The sequence below is a fragment of the Columba livia genome, chromosome 12, assembly GCF_036013475.1.
Source record: "Columba livia isolate bColLiv1 breed racing homer chromosome 12, bColLiv1.pat.W.v2, whole genome shotgun sequence".
In the NCBI taxonomy this organism is placed as follows: Eukaryota; Metazoa; Chordata; class Aves; order Columbiformes; family Columbidae; genus Columba; species Columba livia.
The window spans coordinates 5913361-5935152 of record NC_088613.1 but is presented as its reverse complement, the minus strand read 5'-3'; the positions used below and the strand labels follow the sequence as shown (position 1 = coordinate 5935152).

At 41.9% G+C, this 21792-nt stretch overlaps 1 long non-coding RNA gene across 1 annotated transcript; it reads left to right on the top strand.

Annotated features, from left to right (window-relative positions):
• The first annotated feature begins 1849 nt into the window (after nt 1-1849).
• LOC135580697 (uncharacterized) lies at nt 1850-4850 on the top strand. The gene is made up of 2 exons (XR_010475628.1): nt 1850-1988; nt 2635-4850. It is a non-coding gene; the product is annotated as an uncharacterized LOC135580697 (long non-coding RNA).
• Nucleotides 4851-21792: the final 16942 nt, after the last annotated feature.

The following is a 21792-nucleotide window of genomic DNA, read 5'->3' as shown; positions in this document are numbered from 1 at the left end:
TGGTAGATGGGAACAGCTGCAGCACTCTCTGTGGGAAAGAATTAATACCATTTAAAATGAATTATGTGCTTGAGATAAACTACCTTCTACAAGTGTGTTGCCTCAGAAGAGTCTATAGCTTGTATTTAAGAGGATTGACAAGGTGTTCAGGCTTCTGCAAAATAGGGAGAGATTTAAACTACAAAGGAACTACAAGTTCTCATCTTCCTTGGAGGTCTGGGTTTCTCTAATCCATGTCTATATTCACTTACATGTAATTAGAGACAAGCCCTGAAAGGACTTAGTGGGCTGTGTGCATGTTGAATCCACAGCTGAGACAAATTTATTAGTCAAGTGTAATTCTTGAACACAACTGACCACCTTGCTCTGAAATGCCAGTGTACACCCGGCTTGTGCAGGCTATTCTGGCTGCTGTCAGGGATGGCAGAGGGAGTGGTCTTGCCTGTGCTAGTAATGGAGGTAGAATGGTTTAGTACTTTGCACTCATAATTTTCTTTTGCAGTTCTGGAAGTATCAGCCCCACCTCCTCCTGCGTTCTAGTAAGTATCAGAGCGGCCCAAAACTGTTCTCAGCTTGGTTCTCACTGATTTTGCAAATGCGCTTCTTGAAAAGCCTGCTGATTCTGAGACCGGGTTGGAAGTGATTGTCAGTATAACACCTGCTTTGGAAAAATGTGTTTGTCATAAAATCGTATTTATCAATGAAACCAACCTGGAATTAAACATTTGAATTGCTGGAGTAAATATGCTGATAAAATGATATGGAATTAACTGATGGAGCCGTAGTGATACGGCATTTGTGTCTTGTAGTTTCCATAGATACACGTGTCAGTGTTTTGCAAACACTATTCAACACCTGAAATATATTTCTGCTACTTCAGGAATAATAATTACACTTAAGTGCATTCTGCACAAAACCACTCCTGAAACATTTGTTGGATGAGAAGAACTAAACAGGCTTTAAAAGGTCACTGCAGCTTTCTCAGCTCTAATCTTAATTTTTTCCCAAACTAGAGGTGGAAGGAAAAGGAGGCAGAGAAAGCCCCTGGCACAAGGACCATGCATGTAACTTTGTGATATGCTTTAGTGAATACAGTTCAGTTTGGGGCAGACGCCTGGAGTGAGTACATGTCCTGTCAAGAGCAATGCTGGTTGCACACATGTTGGGCAAGGGAATGAGCGGCTGGCTGGGGAGACACAGCCTTGAAAGAATACTGAGAGGAAGGGGAAAAAGGAAGATTCAGGAGAGAGCAAATAAGACGAGCAAACAGCTCCATCCATATCAGTGTCTGAAGGTGACAAGTACATGGGGTTGGAGGATGGTTCTCTTCAGCACATGAAGGTTGCGAAGAAAGAGACATTCAACCTAAAGCAGCACTTTGCTGGTGGGAAGTTTTCCAGAAAAGCAACTTCCAAGCAACGCCAGTGGTTTGAAAAGGTCTGGCTCCAGCACTGGGCTCAAACCATGGCAGTCCTGCACCCAGATCTTCGAGTACTTCAGCCCCGCAGAGCACAGTGAGTTCTGGCCTCAGCTCAGATCCAGTGCCGACTGTGGGGGCTGAGCTCTTACAGAAATCTGGTTCATCTTGTGTAGGAATAAATGAAACAGTCAGAATTATTATTCTTCCTCCCCAGTTCTTCATATCAAATATGCATTTCCCCCCTCTATGCTCTAATTAAAAACTAAAGAAGAGGGAGAGAGGAGGAGGAGGAAACTAATAATGCCAATTACACATTTGGCTTACCAAAAAGAAAAGAAAAGCACACTCTAATGCATTTGTGGACAATAAGTAGGAAATGATTCACGCTTAATAAACCTCTTTGCTGTTAATCTCCCTTAACTTAGTGGCTCTGTTACTTATATCAACGTCTCCTAACTTTCTGTTGTGTTATTGCAAAGAATGAACTTTTGTTATTATTTCTTGCAGGGGCCAATGAACCTGCTGCCTCTGGAGCACCAGGGTGCTGGGCAGACTGCTTGCTGTCACAGTAAGAATATTTTATCACTCTGATGCTCTTTCCCATTGCTCACTGTAGTGCTGGGAGGACAGGAGGTCCCAAGGCACACCAATGTCATAGAAGAGTTGTCTGCAGCTTCTGTGATCCTCGTGCAGACAGGCTACTGGGGTCACCTGCTCATTAAGATTATTGAAAACTGCTGCTGGAGGGGTTTCTGGGTGGATTCCCACTCCCTGAAGGGCTAAGGATGGGTCTGTGCTGGAGAGTTTAGAAAGGACCCCAGAGCTAAGCATCCACCAGCCCTCCCGCCACCTTGCTAGAGAGTTGGGAGTACAATGGACGGATGTGATTAGCACATCGTGTTTAAAAAAACCCATGTTTTTCTTGCATGATGCACAGTCTTTCACAGCTTTCTCATCCTGTGGAGTAATGCCCAGAAATTGATGTTACACTGTTGTAATTGGAAAGGAGTGTGGTGGCGGGGGGCGGGGGGGGATTGCTCTGCAAGGGTCAGAACGGATATTGTTGAGAATTCTTCATGCTGAATGATTTTTTCTTTCCAGCAACATCATCTTCCACCCTCTCCCTTGTGCCTGGGCTTCAAACGTATGTATATATTTTCTTCCCTCAGTTTCAGTCTGTGACATTAAATGGCATCACTGTTTTTCTGAAACAGCTGCGGCAGCAGAGGCCGGGTGACTCGTCCCATCTGTAACCGACGGCTCAGCAGGACGCAGATGTCATCAGTGCCACTGGAAGCTGCAGATGATTCACGAACCTCTCGTGATGTTGCTGCACGTGTGCGTGGCTAACTCGAGGTGAGCAAAGATGTATTTGCAGGTGAGCAGAAGCAGCAGCACCAGAGGTGGCAGAGGATGTCTAAGAAGAAGATGAGGAGATTTTGGGAAAGCTCTAGTGTCCGAATCAACCCCTAACATAGCAGCAAGATGTCCCTTTGACTCCTGAAGCGATTTGCAAGAAAACCCTGTGTTCTTGCTTTGTCTGGATGACGCTCTTCGCTTCTCTGTAATCTGCACCCTTCTGGCCCAGCTGGACCCGAGTTTTCAGAGAAAGTCAGCACCTCTGGCTGAAATGTCTCCAACCTGTGAGGTTCGCATGCGGGTCAAATCTTTATATCAAACCCTTCAAAGGAAACTTTCCTATTGATTTAATGTGTGGGTTTTTTGGTTTGTTTTGTTTTGTTTTGTTTTACCTCCATTCAGGAGTTTTATCTCATTAGTTCTGTGAATCAAACCGTGCGCCTGAAATCCTTTCATTTTCTTTCTGAGAGAAAGATATTTTAAATTCAGAGCAGGATAAAAATTAAAGCGTGAACATAATCTAGCTGGATTGTAAGTCTTTTCTAAGATATTCAGAGTGAAGTCTGTACAGCTGCACAATGTCATTCCCAGTAAATGAAATCAATATCCTCCTCTTTAGCAGTGTTTACAGACATGCTGGTCTTCTCTGGTTCTGGCCAGTGAATTTTGAAATAGTATTTGCATAAATTTGCCTACTTCTCCCTTTGTTTATCTGACAATGCTTTTAATTATCCCAAAATCAGATTTTTAAATATAGCACTTTCTCTCTCTGTGATTGCTATGGAAATTTCACCTGGAAAATCAAAGCTTTCAGAATGCGTTTTACTTTCATCTCATCCTTTTGATGAGGTCCTGACACATCAAAAATCCACACTCAGAAGCAACCCTCTCTATTCAAATGTTTAAAATGCCAGGAGGTCTTCATGTTGCAGAAGGTGTGCAACCAGCAGCATTGCACCACTGCGCTCGCTGGAGCTTGGGATGAGGACCCAGATCATGTCAGAACTTGGGATGCTTGACTGGAGCGTTGCCTGTCTGCTGACAGAAGCATGTCAAGTCTTGATTGAAACTGGACAGAAAAGGTCCTATAGGAGCTCAAGGTTTTTCCTGTAGAAAATGTGCTGAGAGGATTCAGTGCTGGGTTGCCAGCAGGCTGTTACTAACCCTCTAAAGACTTTCTGTAGCTGGAGGCATTAAATAGTTAAGTGGCCTTTCCATCCAACCTCATGGAAATTTTTCATGTGTTTTGAAAAGTTCTCCAGGCCACCACCAGCAACTGAAATGATGAGAGAAACCCAACCTAACACTTGCCATGACAAAAGTGAAAAATAATGCCCATGAGGAAACAGCCCTTCTGGCAGAATAGGACATTTAAATTTGTTTCCTTCCTTCAACTTAAAATGCAAGAAGCAAGCAGGTGCAAGAAGGCACTTGTTTGAGGTTCAAAGAGCAGTTCATGTAAAGGATCAATAGATCCAGCACTGTATTTAGCATCGTACAAAATGTTAGACCAGGCAATTATTTTGATTCATCACTGTGGTAAGTGAAGCATCCAAGTGTGACAGAAAATTCTCATATTTTCTTGTTTCTTATGTAACTGAAATATTTCATCTTTAGAGGCGGTTATGTTGAAGATTCACATTCTGCTCTTGACAGGTGTTGCCAATGGCTTGTTAGTTTAGTGCTAGTTTTACAGTTGTGTGTGGCATTTTTGTTTTGTTTGTTTTCATTTTGTATTCACCTGTTCTCTAATCCACAAACTACGAGTGCCAGAGGGACTCTTGCAGTAGCACCAGTGTCCTCTGAGCCACCTGGCTGGAGCATTAGGAAGCAAATGTCCTCACTGGTATCACAGGGAATACTGCTGGCTCCAAAGAGCCACTTGTAGAGTTGGATTTCTCTTACTTTAACAACCTAGAAGATATCAGTCTAAATTTACTCCAGATAAGAAATTAGATAATCAACATACTACCTATGCTCAGCTACTTTGCTTCAAAATGCTTTATAGTTCTGTGTTCATGAACAGCAGCAGCCAGGTGTCATAATGGCTCAAATAAAACCTGCAAGAAAAGTTTGTGCACTTTTACTTTTTCTTGTTATATAGATAAAAGCAGCAGATGCTTGAGACATTCTTTGCTAGTCCACAAGAGAGCTGCGATACTGTGAATTTATGACCTGACCCTGCAGTGGATTTCTCACATCAATGATTTGCAAGTAGTGTTTCTTATAGCTGAGATGAACAGAAGTTTGATCAAGAGACTGATACTATGCTGAGTATAGAATGGCTTTGCAATCAAGATGAGTTGTCATCGTCAGTTTGCAGCCCTTTTCAGCCACAGAAGGTTGTGCTGAAGCCAATGAAACTAAATGCTAAAGGAGCTGCTGATCATCTTGTATGAGCGGTGTGTGATGTCCTGGGTGGCTTATAAAGAACTCAAATGCTTCCACTTTTATCCAGTGTCTTCGTGGTCTCAGATACCTACAGAAACATGGGCTTGAGAGTGGAAAAGGTGTCAGGAGTGAAGATAACATTCTGAGAGAAGGCCAGCTTAGCTTATCTGTGGGAAAGGCACAAACAGTCCCCTAAAAATACAGGCCCCCAAATGAGTATATGCTGGAGGCTTTTAAGGAAAATCACTGCTCCCAAGAATAATGGCCTTTGGACCTGAGGACACAATACTGTTAGGAACTCTGAGGTTTCAGGTACTTTCAAGTGCTTTGTGCTTGTTTAAGAATCTCTTGATTTTTTTTTTAATTATTATTTTTCTTTTAATTAGCTGTGTATGCCTTACCACGCACGTTAAAGAGCAGTTGCACCCATTTGGGGACAAAGGGAACTCATTACAGCAATTCTGGAGCATTTACCTCGTTGCACAAAGTTGCAGCTCTTCGTTGTTTAGTATGATTTGAGCATACTGTGAAAACCACTGCAACTCTTCTATTGCCTGGGCTGTAATGAGTTAGGGGTACACCCTTGTCCTTACTGTCCTAGGCTGTGGAACTGTAATTATAACCCTGGGTGTCATCTGTTGCTGTCGTCCCTAACTGATACTGTAGACATACCTACTCAAAGACACAGAAAGATACTTGCTTAAATAACATATATGTATTTGCATTTTTTTTCTTTTAAAGTAATTCAAATTCCATTAAAAAAAAACAACCTGTATAAAGTCCTTTGGGAAACTGCCAGCGCTTATACTCTTTCATGCCCTTACAGCTGGCAAAAACATCTTTTCAAGACCTGTGTGTGTTCAGTCCATGTGTAGTCAGAGGTGTCTCTGCAGACTGCTTCTTGCCTCTTCTTGAACATATTTCTGACTTAAATCCTTGTTGCAGACTTGGACGTGATGTCACCCAGAGAGGGGCTTCTAAAGATCACTAATAGGACTGATCTGGTTTGTAGAACATTGCAGGCAGCTGGAACCAAAATTACTGAACCAGAGGAAAAGCTTAGAATTTATATCAGATATAATGCATTACAAGTAAGATTTATAAAAGGATTATAGAAAGCAGTTATTTAAAGCTACTGGCAGTAAACACGGATTAAAATATTTATCTAGCGGTAAAAAATATGAATAATGGAGTAATTTATTTAGTTATATAAAGAAGCTGAGTAGTCTAAACTGACAACAAATAACATTCTTAATATCACTAATATTTTACAATATCCATGTGTCAAAATCCTTCCATACCTTTCACTTCCAGGCAAAATCCTTTTGTATCTAATCAGGGCATAATACAGAATTTCCTCGAGCAACAGACATGCACACAAGGGGGTAGATCACCTGACAATGTAGTTATTTGCCTTTCTGCCTCCCTTTCCTCTCAAAGGCTGTAGAATTTGGAGATCATTCTTTCCTTTCCTTCCCTCTGGGTGGGTATGTGATGCCAATTACAAGGCAGCTAGCTGATAATATTCCCTGCATTTTTATGTCAATGTCACTCTTCCAGTTATTGTATTTCTTCTAGTTTTGCTCTTTGTGATTAGTATTATTTCATGAGAAGGTTGGGTCTGTCTTTGTGACTTGGTTGAGGCTTGGAGCCTCCACAACTCCAAAGTAATATTTGAACCTTTTTACATGAAAGTATTCCGTATTCCTCTTTTTGACCCAGACCTCCCTGTGGTTACCTGCTGTAATATCACTTCAGTTCAGCAGCTTTGCCACATCATCTATAAAATGATCAGCAAATATAAAGCAAACATTTAATGCCCCAATAAAAATGTATTGGTGACCATGACTGGTATTAGAGGTTTCACTACTTAATTCTTCAATTGCCTACTTGCCAGGAATAGCTTTCAACATATTGAACATTTACAGCCATGTTTCCAGGTGCACTGCGGTGTCTTATCATGAAAAAGCTGCAAGATCCCCTGTTGTTGTAGGTCTGTAAATCTGGGCTTAAGTCTGCCTGGACTGATAAAACAATCTGGTGGGGAATCATCAGCTTCATCTGGAGGATCTGTGCAATGCTCTGACGGGTACAGAACTGCCCTGGGGCCAGTTCCTTCCAAATGCAACTTAATGGATCTCAGTTGCCACCAGGTCTCTCAAACATCCTGCTCCCAGCCTTCTGGGTGAAAGAAAAATGTTTATTCCTTGCTTAGGCCTAAGATGGGAAAGTTCAGTGGTTTGCTGGTTTCTGTTCCTACTCTCCAGTCTGCTTACATTATTGAAATATCCAGCAGAGATGATTAAGGAGCACAGCTGGCCTTGCTTCTGTGTCTTCCTGGATTCTCATGGTAATTTGTCACACTGCACATCGAGTGGCTCCCAACAGCTGGTTATTGTGCATGTTATCCTCTGCTGACAGTAATAAATTTACCCCTTAGTGGTAGTCCAGGAAATTTGCATTAATAATGATTTTGGGGTGGCCAGTTCATTTTCCTCCTAGGTCAGACCACCCTGGTACTCTGAAAGCTTTGGTCCTCTCTACCTCTGCAACAGATTGATCCCACCACACTGCATCAACACAAATTGCTTTGTCAATTTGTGTTTGAACTCTGTATTTTTTCACGGGTGAGCTGTGTTTATGGGTTTTTTTCTGTATGCACGACAATTCACTCCCTCCTGACCATCTGTGGTGTCAAAGTTTGCTCTTCCTCTTGAACAGTGCATCCCAAAGTGAAATTTCAGCCTTTGTGAGCAATGAGGTACAAAGCTGGGCACCTGCTCACAAAACGGAGCTGCAGAGCTTAGTTGTATTTCTGCCTTTGAAACTGTAAAGTGACTTTAGTGCTCATAGAAAACATTGCATGATAATTTAAAGAATATGAGCAGTGGCAATCAAAAAAAGTAAACATGCTTTTAAAATAGGCTAAACCATGTAGTATTGAAAGGACAGTGTGTTTATTTCAGATGACTAGTTAAAAATGAAGTAGCAGGACTCATGAAAGAGGAATAGAAAAGGGATGTGTGGGTGTGTAGCAAGGGACAGATAGGGAGTAGTTGCCAGAGGGTTACCCGAATAGTAAAAAGGCATGAAATAGTCTCATAAAAAGAAACTTTGGCTGCAAAAATGAGAAGGAACTCCTTCTGTTGCAAAAGCCTTTCTGCTTCTGCCAAGTAGAGGTAAAAATATGATGGTGACACCTGGGATTTATTGCTCAACTCTGTTGAAAAGAGAGCTGGTTTTCAAGGTACAAGCCGGAAATAGAGCAGGAGTGGGTTACAAAGCCATAAGATCTCTTTCTCCTGGATTCTTCTGGGGACATTCCCCAAAGTTTCCTATCACTGCAATTATTTTTGATTGTTAATAACCTGGCAACTTTTGGTCTTATTAAGGCAATATTAGCATGTGTTTGTTTGTCATTGTATGATGATTCATGTGTTTTCAGGACTTCTTCAGACCATTATCTAGAACTAGTTTTCCATCAGCACAGGGATGTATCAAACTTTGTAGAAGTTATTACTCTGGTTTTTCATGAGCAGTGTGGGAGGGAATGTGCTGTATAGCTGTCGTGCCCCAGATTAGCGATGCTGTCTACCTGCACAGAGGCTTATCTTTCTTTGCAAATAATCTTAACACATTGTTTATTAACACAGTTAACAAGCAGCACAGTGTCTGTAATTGTTCGGTATGTTTTTTTTTGAAGTGTTTAACCTAAATATATGCAAAAATACAGCACAATGGTAGCTAATGATGGGCAAAGCATCAGCCAGACGTTTCTAAGTAACTTCTAATAGCCCATAATGTCTTGTGCTTGCACTGAAGCTCTACCCTCTGCTCCTCCTCGGGGCTGCTTGGGAAATCTGGCAGCAGTTCCTGAGCAGGAATTAACTTTGTTTTAAGTGAACTTTTCTGGGTTTGCCTCCTTATGGGTGTCAGTTTAAGGTGGTCAAAATGATTGTTGATTCACAAAGGTTGAATTCAAGGATTTCTAGACACGCAGTTTGAGAGAACATTGGTGAAACTGAAATTCAGCTTTCCAGAAGATGTTTCTTCCCACAGTGTGTGCTTTGCTCATGGAACCTATTACTACTGCTAAGGAGAGGTAAACACCCCAAACTCGGCAAGTTGCAAGGAAAAAACCCGAGTTCTCTTTAAAGTGTGCATGCATATATTTAAAGCAAGGCTTTCAGGCACAAATGAAGTTTCTAGTGGAGGTGTGTTATTTTGCAAGATTGCTTCTCCCTTCCTGTGGAATATCTGAACTTGGCCACTGCCTTAATACATGGGCAGTGGACAAACACCTCTCCAAACTAATTCTCAGAGCTACACTCTTAGTTTCTCATGACAGCAAAAGAGAGACTGATTTGTCAAAAGAAATATGCTGAAGTTATCAGTCTTCAGAAGTAAATGTGATCCAAGAACAAGTTTCTATCAAGCTTTGGGTCGTTGCCAACTTTGGTGCAGTCCTTAGACTAAATCTTGTGAATGACCATAAGACAGTAATGTTTCATCTCTTTGGGAAACTCGCAGCCAGTTGTCCTTGGAGTATATCCAAAGTCTCCAGCATTGGAAGGAAAATCAGCACTGCAAAGTGCTGAGTACTCTGGGTCCAATCCAGCAAAGGTGCCACTATGAGGACAACTAGAAGCCTGTGAGGTGCTACACCATGGGTGTGGATTTAGCTGTTTTGCAGCCTTGAAGGAACATGCACCTGGCTGTTCTGAGCTCTCATCTGTTGTCTTGCACTTTAGTTGGAGCGGCTCCTCCTGCCCTGGGTTCTCCTTCTCAAACACCTGGCACAACAGGCAGGACTACATGAGGAAAGCTGGTTAGAAATTGCTGGGTGAGATGCAAAGCAGGGAATCGGACCAGTCTGAAAAACAGCATCTGTATTTTTTTAAAGTGAGATCTACTCAATCAGTTTGTTCTGGTTAGGTTTTTTTAAAATGGAGGGTACAATGACATGCTGGAAAATGATGCATTTTAACAACACCAGGAAAATGAAAGGAAAAATACAGGAGGGAATTATTGAAGAAAAAACATGGCCAACTAAGTATCAAATCTTAATTTTAAGGAGGATAGCATGCCTGAAATAGGAAAACCTACATCTGAACTGATGGTTGGCTCAGAAGTGCAAATCCTAGAGCTTCCAACTTTCTGATTTGCCTCTATTTCAAAATTCTTAAATACATTAGGTCAGATGTTTGGCAGGTTTCAAAGGAAGAAAGAGCAACTTCACGTTTCTGAAATACTATACTTGGTCACTGCAGGGGTGGAGTATGTTGCATACTTCTCACTTCAGCCACGTGGAGATGACACGTGCCTCACCATCCAGGTTAGCATCATCTGACGGCAAGAGTGGATGGTAGCTCTGCTGTGGTAGCAGATTTAAATCAGTACTAAGTGCTTTTAAAAATGCTATTCATAATAGTAGTAAACAAGTTGGAGTTGCTACTTAGGCTATGAAATGCCCTTGGGCTTTAGCACAGGCAGTGCAGCAGCTGTGCTGGCCAGGGATACCCCTGTTTGCTGAGTCTTGCTGTGAGACACTAAGATTTCTGTGAAAGCCATTTCACTTTAAATAGTGTTCTGGTGTTTGCTTATAGTTTCTTCTGAGACTGGAAGCCAGAGGAAGTGGTTATACAAAGTACTGCTTCTTCAAAATGGAATATGATTTTTTTCATTGTGGACTGCATACTAAAACTTCTAAAGAAAATGATAGCGTGTTTTTTTGGAAGAGATATATGAAATACATTTTTAAAGTAATACAATTTCTGATTACCTGAGGTTAAAGAAGGAAGCTTGCTGTGCTTTTTTTTTGTTTTTAATCCAGGGCAGACACTTCAGTCCTGTAAAGGTCCAAGCACTCTGGTCTCTCCCGGCAAAGCCACAATACGTGTCACAGAGCATCAGATCAGTCCTACACATTTCATGCTCAGTCACTTCTTTGGATCAGACTGAAGCACTCTGTGCTTATTCTGGCCAGCTACTTTTCCATTGAGAAATAAATGCTTGGGGTGCTATGGGGGCAGATAACTAAATGACTTTTTTTCCTGGAAAGTAGAACAGAGCATCCCCCTTATCATCCCTTTTGATTTTTAATGGGCAGTATTTCCCTCTACTGTAAATTCCAGTGCTGTATCTAATCTGGCTTCAGAAATCCCAAGACAACATCCACTGCTTGGTATGGGGTGGGAATTAGGATATTGGATAGGAGGCAACTCCACTGGAGGCAGAGGAGTTGCCTGGGAGAGATGTGGACATTATGGGGCATGGACATCCACTCCGTCGGAAAATAGCATTCCCTCAGTTCCAGTGCAGATCAAGGGACAAGCCCCTCTCCATGCCTTGAGAGCTCTGTCTTAGCTTTCCAGAGCCTCATCAAACAAGGCACAGACCTTAGAAATGTCACCTGCTGCTGTGCAAACCCATGGGTGACTCAGCAATGCAATGCAAGGGCTTGCTCAGTAATGACAGATTGTTCTGTATTTCTAAGTACACTATTTTTTTTTTTTTCCTAATTATGTTCTCTTTGGTATCGATCCTGTCCTCTTTTAGTAACTAGATTCATCGCTTGCTTCTCAAGAAGCAGAAAAGAGGTGCTCTGCGGTCCACCAACCATGTCTGCTGGGCTTGTTTGCTGGCTGACAGTTGGTTTGGGACTCTTGACTGCATTTTTTAGGCCTGTGATTTTACAGTATGACAGGATCTTATACCTATCTTCCTTTTCTGCAAACCACTTGTGGACAGTTGACCAAACATAAGTTTTATGTTTTAAGAAAAAAAAGAAAAATAAAATCAGTCATGAGATTCTGTTGCCAACTCTCCTGTCATTCTCCTGTCTTATTTACTGCTCAGGCTTGAAAAGCATAACAACATTTGAAGGTTTTGCTTTTAAACTCTGCTCTTGTTTTTCCTTTGTGACTGCTTTGACAGACTTCTCTGATGTATATTTCAGCATAGGTTGATGTGAAGCTAATGAGAAAGCAGATGTTTATTTACAGAAATATGGGTTCCATTTGTAAAATTATTTCCTAGTGAGAAAAACATTGCTTTCCTATTGCCTTACATGCTAGGATTATTTTTTATCTTTTTACATCTGCATTTCTTTACAGCTTGGTCTTTAAACTGTATTTTGCTACAGATGTGTAAAACAGCCAGTAAACCCTAACCCCACAACTTTAGAGATCATTGTAAGAAATAAAAATGTTCAACTGTTGTTTTAAGTCAAGAAATGGATTTATACATAATAAAGTAAGTTTAGAAATAACACTACTGATTTACAAATCAGACTAATAAGTACGAAATAAAAAAAATAAGTTCACAAATCCTCAGGCTACACTTTGAGATATCTGTTGACTGATCAACATGAAACAAAACTTTGAAGCTCTGTTGTTTTTAGTTTTCCCCAGCCTTGTCTTCCATGTAAAACCTAACCCTTGTTGCATACATCCTGCTTACACTTATTTTTATCACTTCGTCTTTTGTTACTACACAATAATTGTATAAATAGAAGCATAACTACTCTGTAGCACGTGGTCATAAATTGATGCTGTATATAAAAGCCTACCTCATCCAAATTAAACACAGAGGTCTGCTTGTGTTTAAAAACGTGACTGATGGTCCAAGTACCCAGGTCCTAGAGATTAAAATGGTCTTTTTGGGAATAGGATCAAGTATTCCCCATAGGCTGGAGGTGGGGGATGCTCTTGCTGCAGCTTGTGTGGACTCAGGACCAGCCCTGGCACTGCCCCCCTGTTCACAAGTGTAGGCAAATACTTCAGGAATGTAAAATTTTCCCAGCAAAAGGCCTAAACACTCAAGTGACTGGTAGTGAGATGTGCATGCCCCAGAATCACTATATGGCAGCCACTGGGGCAAAAATCTCCTGTTCATGATATTATTCTGCCCACAACAGGACCCCTGGCTGGGGTGTTGCTCCTGATTTGCACTAGGATGATTTAAAAGGGCTTTTCCTAATTTGGGTTTATAGGTCATGTGACAGGATCAATTCCTCCCCACCCCACCCTAACGTGAATCACCTGGTGGGAGAAGATAAGGAGAAGGTCTGCAGCAGTTTTAGGTTCCTCCAGCTGGTGTGTGGGACAAGGTGGCGCTGTTGGTGAGGAACCGTGGTAGTGTACCCAAGATGAGTGAGTTGCCTGTGATAGCCCCTGCTAATCCTCCTTCCTTGTCCTGCTAAATCCATAAATCTGATGGACCCCAAAAGTATGTTTCTAATCTCTTTAAGTGATCCATCAATGCCTTCCTAGTGTCTTGAGGTTAACTGGAAGGAGAGACCTTCTTGTTTATTCTTATCTTCTGATGCTTTGTTGCATTGTCTCTACAAATTTATCTGATGTTTTCTGGGTTAGTTTGCTTTGTCTTTTGCTTTTTTTGTAAGCAATCAGTGCAGTTGCTTCAGGGAGACCTCCCCTTTCCCAGCAGCAGGGATGGGCTGGAAATCTGGAGCCAACCCCTGTTGGGGACTTTCCTGAATTTTGGGACAAACCTGGCTGTCCCGCCCATGCCTACATCCCATGTGAGAAGGTGGGTGGGTCACTGCATATACTGTTGAGTACAGCTGGCTGAGTTAAGTGTGCACCTTCAGGCTGCTCTTATATGTGAGAAAAATGATCTGCTTTCCTCCTCCTTACTCCTTGCCAGGGAAATGTTTCCCAATTGTCCCTTTGCCAACTGAATGGGGTCAGTCTCATGGCAGAGAAATCTGCCTTTATCTTGCTGGACCCAGGCTCATGTGGAGAGTCATCTGTGTGTTTTTCTCACCTTGTTTGTGAAGCAGAAAAAAAATCCCTTGAGTTTGTTTTCACTGGAGTTTCCTTCCTTTCATTTGGGCTTCCAAAGCTGAGCTTCTCTCTCCTCTCAGGGTATGGCTGTAAAGATAGAGAATAGGATCATAAAGCACCTGACCACCTTGAAATCACTAGGGCTGTCTTGGTTGTAAGAACAAAATTAGACCCGTTATCTCCATATTCTACATTTCAGCAGCTGGGCAGTTTCCCATTAAATCTTGGAATCCCTGTCGGTAAAAGAAAAGGGAGAAATGAATAGTTTCAGTAAGAAATGTACCCTATTAGAGAGCTTATTGGCACAGCAATTGGTGAAACCTGGCTGTGTTCCTGTTTGAGACTTTGAATGAAATATGTTGTTTCTGGTTGAATGAGAATTACACAGGCCTGTTGCCTTGTCTTCAGAAAGCTGATTTCTAAAACTTCATCTAGTAGTTTACTTGTAAAAGAAATTTTGTCAGGATTAGTCTCTAGTCAATGATTTTTGAGGAAAGTCACTTTTTTTTTTTCTTTTTATTTAAGATGAAAAAATATTTCCCCCTTTACTAAGAAAAAAATAACCATTCTGAACTGTACTGTGTAGTTCAGTTGGAGGGAAGGAGTTTCAAAATGAGTATTTTTAGCTGACCAGATCTGGAAATCTGACTCAGAAATGTGTGTAGATCAGGATCCAGCGTAAACCACCTGCAGAGCTGCACGGATGTTGGTGGCAGAGCAAACAGGAGCCCTGCAAGAGTCCGTGCTGCTGGAGGGCTGTGACTTGTCATATCATCTTAGCAGCCAAATTCACACAGCCCAACCAAGAGAGGTAAATGAGAGCAGGTTTCTTTCAGTTAATCTCTCTTTTTAGAGAAGCTCTTTGTCTGGTTGGTACACCGACATTCAAGAGCCCAGCTCTAGTTGTTGAGGATGTTACTAGTCTGATAGCAGCCTATAATTACTGTATGTCATGCAAGGTTGGTGATAGTTATGGCAGCAGTGGAACCTAGGGGCTGCTGAATTCATGAGCCACTCAAGGGTATCTTAGCAGTAAAATGATACTTGGTGTGACTAAAGCATGCAAACAGTTCATAGAGGGCTTAATATAAAGCCTGTGAGTTGTCCCGCTGAAGTAAATGGCAATATTAGTGTACTTATACAAAAATATCTATATGCTTGAAGGCTTAAATGTCAATCCGGTTTGAGAATTAATTTATATTCACGTTGTGGTTTGTTAGTTTATGTAATTATCCACGGTCTGGGGTATCTCTACCCACAAAAGCCAGTGCTTGTCATGGTGGTTTTTGTTATACAGTAAGTGCATGTACTTATCCAACAAGACCACTTGTTCTCTATGTAAGAGAAGCTATGAGAAAGTCAGTTGATGTGGTATTAACATGATCTTTGATTTATTCACTTGCCATGTTCTAACTTAATACAGGTTTTGGACCATAATCCTGTAAGGGTGGGTGATGCGGGTCACTGTAGAGCCTGCTGTGTATTGCAGGAGATGCTGTATTCGGTCTGTTTCCATCAGCTTCTTCCATATTTCTAGCTCAGGAATGATGTTACTTTAGGCTGTTTTTCTTTAATTAATCCCTGATTTGTCTGGAAAGGTGAGTCACCTCTAATAAGCACATCAAAAGAAAGACATACCCAATTTGTTATTGAGAAATAATCGCAAATTCAATAAAGGCTTAATTCCGCATTTACAAATCCTGATGCTTTCAGCTTTATAATCACTGTTGCCTGTCGAACAAAAAAGTCTTTTCATTTCCTAGTACATGAATGCAAACAACTGTGTAGGGAGCTGCAGGCAGATGCCAGAGTTGACTTGTGCTGTGGTAGGACACGCATATTCAGATACCACCTTGTCATGTTGGCAAGGCTGGGATTTTCATGTTTGAGTTATTTTATGGAATACCACATCTAACAAGAGCATCACATCAGTCACTGTTGATGTCCTAAGAGATCTGGCCAGCCAGTAAGTGGAATAAGTCAGTATTCACCAGGTTTGAAGATTCTCCTGATCTGCATTTGGTGGTGTCCAGATGTATTTGAAAGGAATATAGTTTCTGGAATCATTTTGACCCTTAGGCAACTTGGGCAAATGTGCTGCTGTATGAAACCAAATGACTCCTTTCTTGTTGAAAGGTTTGTCCCCGAAGAAAGCTCATCATAAAGTCAGGCACATTGTCAGGCAAGAAGAGCTGTTTAGCACCTGACTCTTTTTGTCTCACATCTCTGCAAACACTGACATGGGAAAACAAATGGGAACTGCTGTGCTTTGTGTGTGCTTTTCTGTATAGCCAGAGTGTGGCTTTGGGCTGAGGTAATCTTTCTTAACGATTTGACAAAATACAAAGAGTAAAAAGAACAGCAAAGTCATTTCACAAGAAAAATTCCCTCAAGATTAGATCTATTTTATACCTCTGTAGTTTCAGCAAAAAGTAGACAGCAAATTAGCTTCTTGGAGAGAAAAGATTTGATGCATGTGTTTTTTTGTCTAAGTCTGAGGTGGGCTAACAGCGGTTCTGAGGTGGGGAAAAGAAAGGCCAAATCAGTGACCAAAGTGCTCTGGATCTGCAGTGCCAGTTCTTCAATAAGTCTGCCCTACAGACTTACCAGAAGGCAAGGTTCAGGCACTCTATGCAGTAAAAGGGGAGGAAATGCCTCAGTGCAAGGTGTGTTCTCCCCTGTTGTTGTGTTACTCAACGTAGTTATGTTTGGTTTTGGTTTTGTTTTTTTTTTTTTTTTTTGGAGAAGGGAGTTAAGAAGGAGATGGAACTGACAGCGAAAGGATTGATGTTTCTTGTATGTACGTACTAACCTGCACTGATGTGTGGAAGCACAAATAATTAGCATATTTTCCCTCCAGCAGTATTCCTAGAGCCAGGACAGTCCAGCGCTTAAAGGATTTGTGGAATGACGATTTCTTACAAAGACAGTGTGGCAACTTTTATACCTATCATGTCAGAGATTTTCTTTTCACTTGGCACATGCCAGCTCAATTAGACCCAAAGTGATCCTAGGATAATGATACCAGCAGAAGCAAAACAAGAAAATTGAGGGAAGTGCTTTTAACTGCAGTGATCTAAAGTGTCAAAGATAAATTATACATAGATTGGCATTGCTTCCTAAAGTCGACTTCTGAGTCTGTTGGAGCTTTTACTGCTGAGAAATCTCGTGTGCCCTGCGGAAGAGCTGGAGTTGGGTCACTTGTGCTGGGGAGAACTGAAGTGATGGGGAGTTCCTCTCCTCTGTGCAGCACCATAAGAGGCTGGACCGCTCCTCTGCTGACAGCAGATCCCTTCAGCAACCTCTTTTTTCACATTGCTGTGGTTGTTCAGTTTTAGTAATCTATTTGCAAGAGTTAATGGAGTCTGGTCCTGCAGCAAAAGACTCATGCTGCAGAGGGGATGGTTCTCTTTATTAGGTTGAAGTCTCTATGCTGAAGAAGTAAAACAACTTGAAAGGGAAGACAGTGTTTTCCTCTAAAACTGCTTTCTGGATGGTATAACCTGGTCCTTTGTGACTTTCCCAGGCTTGTTGATGGCAGGAACTGATGTAGGAGTGGGAATAAGTGAACCTAAATCAGACAGTGTTATGGCACTTGTGGGGCCAAGGTGGAGATGTGGAGATGTGCTGGCACCGGGGACCAGGAAGGAAGGGAGGAGGTGAGAGGGGTGAATGTGATAGAAGATCCTTGGAGACAACCTGCAAGGAAAAGGTGGAAGGGAAATACCGGAGAGATCAGGAAAAATGAGGAGGGAGAGAGTGTGTCCAGGATGGTCTGTGCTTCCTTTTATGTGACTATGAGGCCATAGTCAGTTAGTAGTTCTAGTAACTAGTTACTAATTACTAGAACTTACTAGTTCTGTCCTGGGTACAGGTGTCTCCCTTTGTCACCTGGACCTGCTTTCCACAGCCTCAGCCTCATCCCATTCATGGCACCCAGGGGGCCAGCCCTTCTTGCTGTGCTCTGTTTCCTCAGGTTAGCAGGCCCAGTAAATGGTCAGAGGCCAAAGTAATTTTGACAGTCTTTTCCATTCAGCTTGTTCCAACAACATTTGATGGGTTGCACAAAGGCCCTGCTGCCTGCAGCCTCATCCATATTCATAACTGTGATAGCTTCACACTCCCCAAAATTGAATTGCCTTATTTTGCAACCTTTGATAGATACAGTATATGGCTCTGTTTGATTCTAACAAGGCAGATAAGACACATCCTACATGCTGGTGGCAGTATTATATTGATTTTGAGTAATTCTAGTTTCTGTCTTTCGACCAACTTCCACTTTCTGTTGTGATAATTAAGTACATTTTTGCATTCTGTGGCATGATGCCCTGGTTTTCTGTGCACGATACACTGAGTTCACACATCACACAGGAAACTATTGGGAAATCCATAATTGCAGGGCTTTGGCAACCTTTAAATATTTCCATGATTACTGGGCGGGGGGGGAAGGAATTTCCCACTGGTTGATGCAGTAATTATTTCAGTGACAAGGAATAATGTGATTTTTGAAGCTGTTTGTTAGTGCATTATTTGTAGTACCAACTTAATTTTGTAGTTCTTAGAGTACAATTTTCCTAGTAACTACTTATTGTTTTTCAAAGCTGATTAATGGAGGCATTAAACTTTGACTATTAACACCAGTGGAATGATGTAGAAGACTTTGCTGCTGGTACTTTTCTGTTACTTTGAAATGAATAAGGAAAACCATACTCTCATGGTTGATTTCACTGTGTTTCGCATCTGAATTTCATGCCTCTGTCAAAAACTGTGGTTTTACCAATATTACATCCCCAGAAAATAAAATTCAGAGTTATAAAAACAACTAAGTTTGTCCCTTAGATGTATTCAAATGGAAATGAAGGTGCTGTGACTATAAATGGCCCAGCTGTGATCACCTAGAGCCCGGCTGATTTTAGGGTATCTCCATAAGGGGCTCCTCACAGTCAACATGGGCCAAAAAGTGCCTGTGGACAGGCTGGAAGGACTGAGGGAGAGAGCGAATATCAGGGTGTCTATGTGTGCGTAGGAGGATGCTGAGACTTCTCTTCTAGAGCTTCTCCATGAACAAAAGAGGGACACATTGACTGAATAAGTAGCTCATAAAATATTGCTCAGTTTTCCAGCAGTGAGGACGTAACAATAACTCTGGAGAGAGCCCCAGCCTGTGACACTTGCTTTGAGGCAGCTTGTGCAAGTGATGCAAAATGATGCCAGGTATTGGAAGCTACTTTCCTTTTGTGCCTGTTTCTGACTCCTTTTATCTTCTTCAAAGAGTGCTTATGCAGCTCAGAGGGTGGATGTGTCTGCACCAGATGATGTCTTGGTGCATTTGCAACCTTGGCCTGACAATTACTAGAGTTAAAGATTCAGAGCTTGGTACTTTTGCAATTTTTTTGGCCCACTAAATCTTCAAATTTGTTTTCTACATGAGTCTCAGCATGTTTGTTTTCTCTAGGGAATTTAAGGCAACTATTAATGTCAAGCTGGATTTGAACTGAAAGCATCACACAGGAGCTGTTTCATGGGCTAATACTCCAGTGTCAGGTTGTGGTGGGCTGTGATGTGAGGTTGTTGTTGGTTGGGGGTTTATTTGTTTGATTGTTTGTTTGGTGTTTGGTTGATTTGAGTTTTTTGTTTGTTTGGTTTGGTTTTGTGGTATTTTTTAGTGTTGTTTTGGTTTGTTTTTTTGTACCTACCCCCTCCTACTGGCAACCCACAGCCCCAAATTAGAAAAACTAAATATTTTCTGGTTGAAAAAGCTCAAATACAGCTACCTTCAGCATGTCTCTGTGCTAATGCCATGGGCACATGAATAGAAGCAAGACTCAGAGACATAAACCAGGAGCAATTTACACTGTGGCAGCTGCAAACAAAGAAGCAGACGATGTGTTGAAAGGCGGACACATGAAAGTGTGTCAAATTTAGCCAGGATTCAACCCAGGGGACAGAGTTAAATCATTCTGTGGGGCTGCATGGACAGATTGATTTATTTTTTTAATTGGGACAGCTTGTATTGCCAGACGTTAACTCATTCACAGGTCCATGGCCCACTAAGGAGGATATTGTTGTGAACTGAGAGGCCAAATACTCCATTGCCTATGTAAACAATCTTATTGCTAGGAGCTGTGCTGATGGCTAACAGCATATCAACTTCAGTATAGGAGTAAAACAAAGTCTACTGTGGACATGGCAATCTTCTCCTTGGTTCTGACACCTTTAAAATGGTTCTCAGGTAAAGTGGGAAGGTGGCAATCCTGTATTTTAATGGTTTTGGATACATGCAAGGTGTTTTCCCAATGCGTGCTGGCTGGGCCCCATGCTGGCGGTGGCTGCTGGCTTCATCTCATCTTGATGCGATTTGGGATGACGCAGAGCAGTGGTATACAAGATTAATGAAAATGTTCTGTAGTTCCTTCGAGTTTTTCTGGTGAGGTAATGTAATGCAGATTGATTTGCACCATTCTTCTCTCTTATCCCCGTGTCCCGGAGGCTTTGACTGGATGGCTTGTCCGCTTTATTTATTTATTTTAAATAGGGGAGGAAGGATGTTAAATATCCCAATTGGTAGCTGTTATTTGAGAGCTCAGTTATCTCACAGGCCAAAAGTATTCCCTTTCCTGATGTGGTTTTATTTTTTTTAAATATGGTTTCTTTGTGTTCTGCTGTGTGTAAGCATAGATACATGCATAATCACATAATTGTTCCATAGAAAAGTAACTGAGAATTTTGAGAGAAACCACCCCATTTTTTATGTTTAAGTTAGAAGAAAACCTCATGGGAGTGGTGGGTCTGTGGCAATGATCACTCTAAGAAGTGGAGCCCAGTCCCCTGTGGAGACCATCTGAGTTCAGTGCTGCCAGACAGCTACGCCCTCCATAGCTCTGGTGTTTAGGATGGAGGAGGGATTTCTTCCATGTGCACAAAGGATTCTGCGGACTAGCTCTGTACTGTAACATCCTTCTGCTCTGTTATTACAAGTTCCCTGAAAGCCCTATTCTTCTGCCTCTGTAGCATCTGCTGCTCTTGTGTCCCCCCTGCCCACCCACTGCTTGTGAAGTTGGGGGCCGTTTTGTCACCTTGGGTGTTTGTTCCCATACCTTGTCTAGCAGGATTGACCTGAAGCCTGCCTGATGTCCCTTTATAGCACCCTGTCAGCCAGGCTTTGCCCCAGGGAACTGAAGAATCATGCAGACAGATGCAGAGACAAGAAACAAGTATAAAAGCTCTTGAATGGACAATTCTCCACTTACCATCAAATCCCTTGTGAAGTCCAGATCTAATTACTCTCAGCTTTGTACCTTCAAAGCTGATATTTACATCCATGCTTTGGGGGTGTCTAGGTGTTAGCTCAAGGCTCAGATTCACTTCTATTGCAAATAAATTTGATCATAATATGGAATGTGTCTTTTTTTGACTTTTCTCTTTCATTTTCTCTGCATTCCTCATTCTAGCTATTGCTCAAGTTTTCATTGACAGAAAAGTCCTTGCTTTCCTGTAGGTAAATAGGAAATTAAAATTGTACAAGTTTGTTTCTTCAGAGTGCCCTGTTCAGCTCTTTTTTATAACTGCTGACATAGGGGCAGTGCCTGGTGCTCCCAGAACGCTCACCTCTGCAGCCCCTAACCACATCGCTTTCCTGACTATTTCAAGGTGCATTTCTCCACTACAGAATCACCAGCAACTGATAGGAAAACAATCTCTTTCAAACAATCCTGAGGGAGAGCCTCTCCCTGCCACCCCACAGCCTCCAACAGCAAGACATAAAGCCCCTCTTCACCCCTGAGGGTCCAAGGTTGGTGAGCAGCAGCCCCCAGC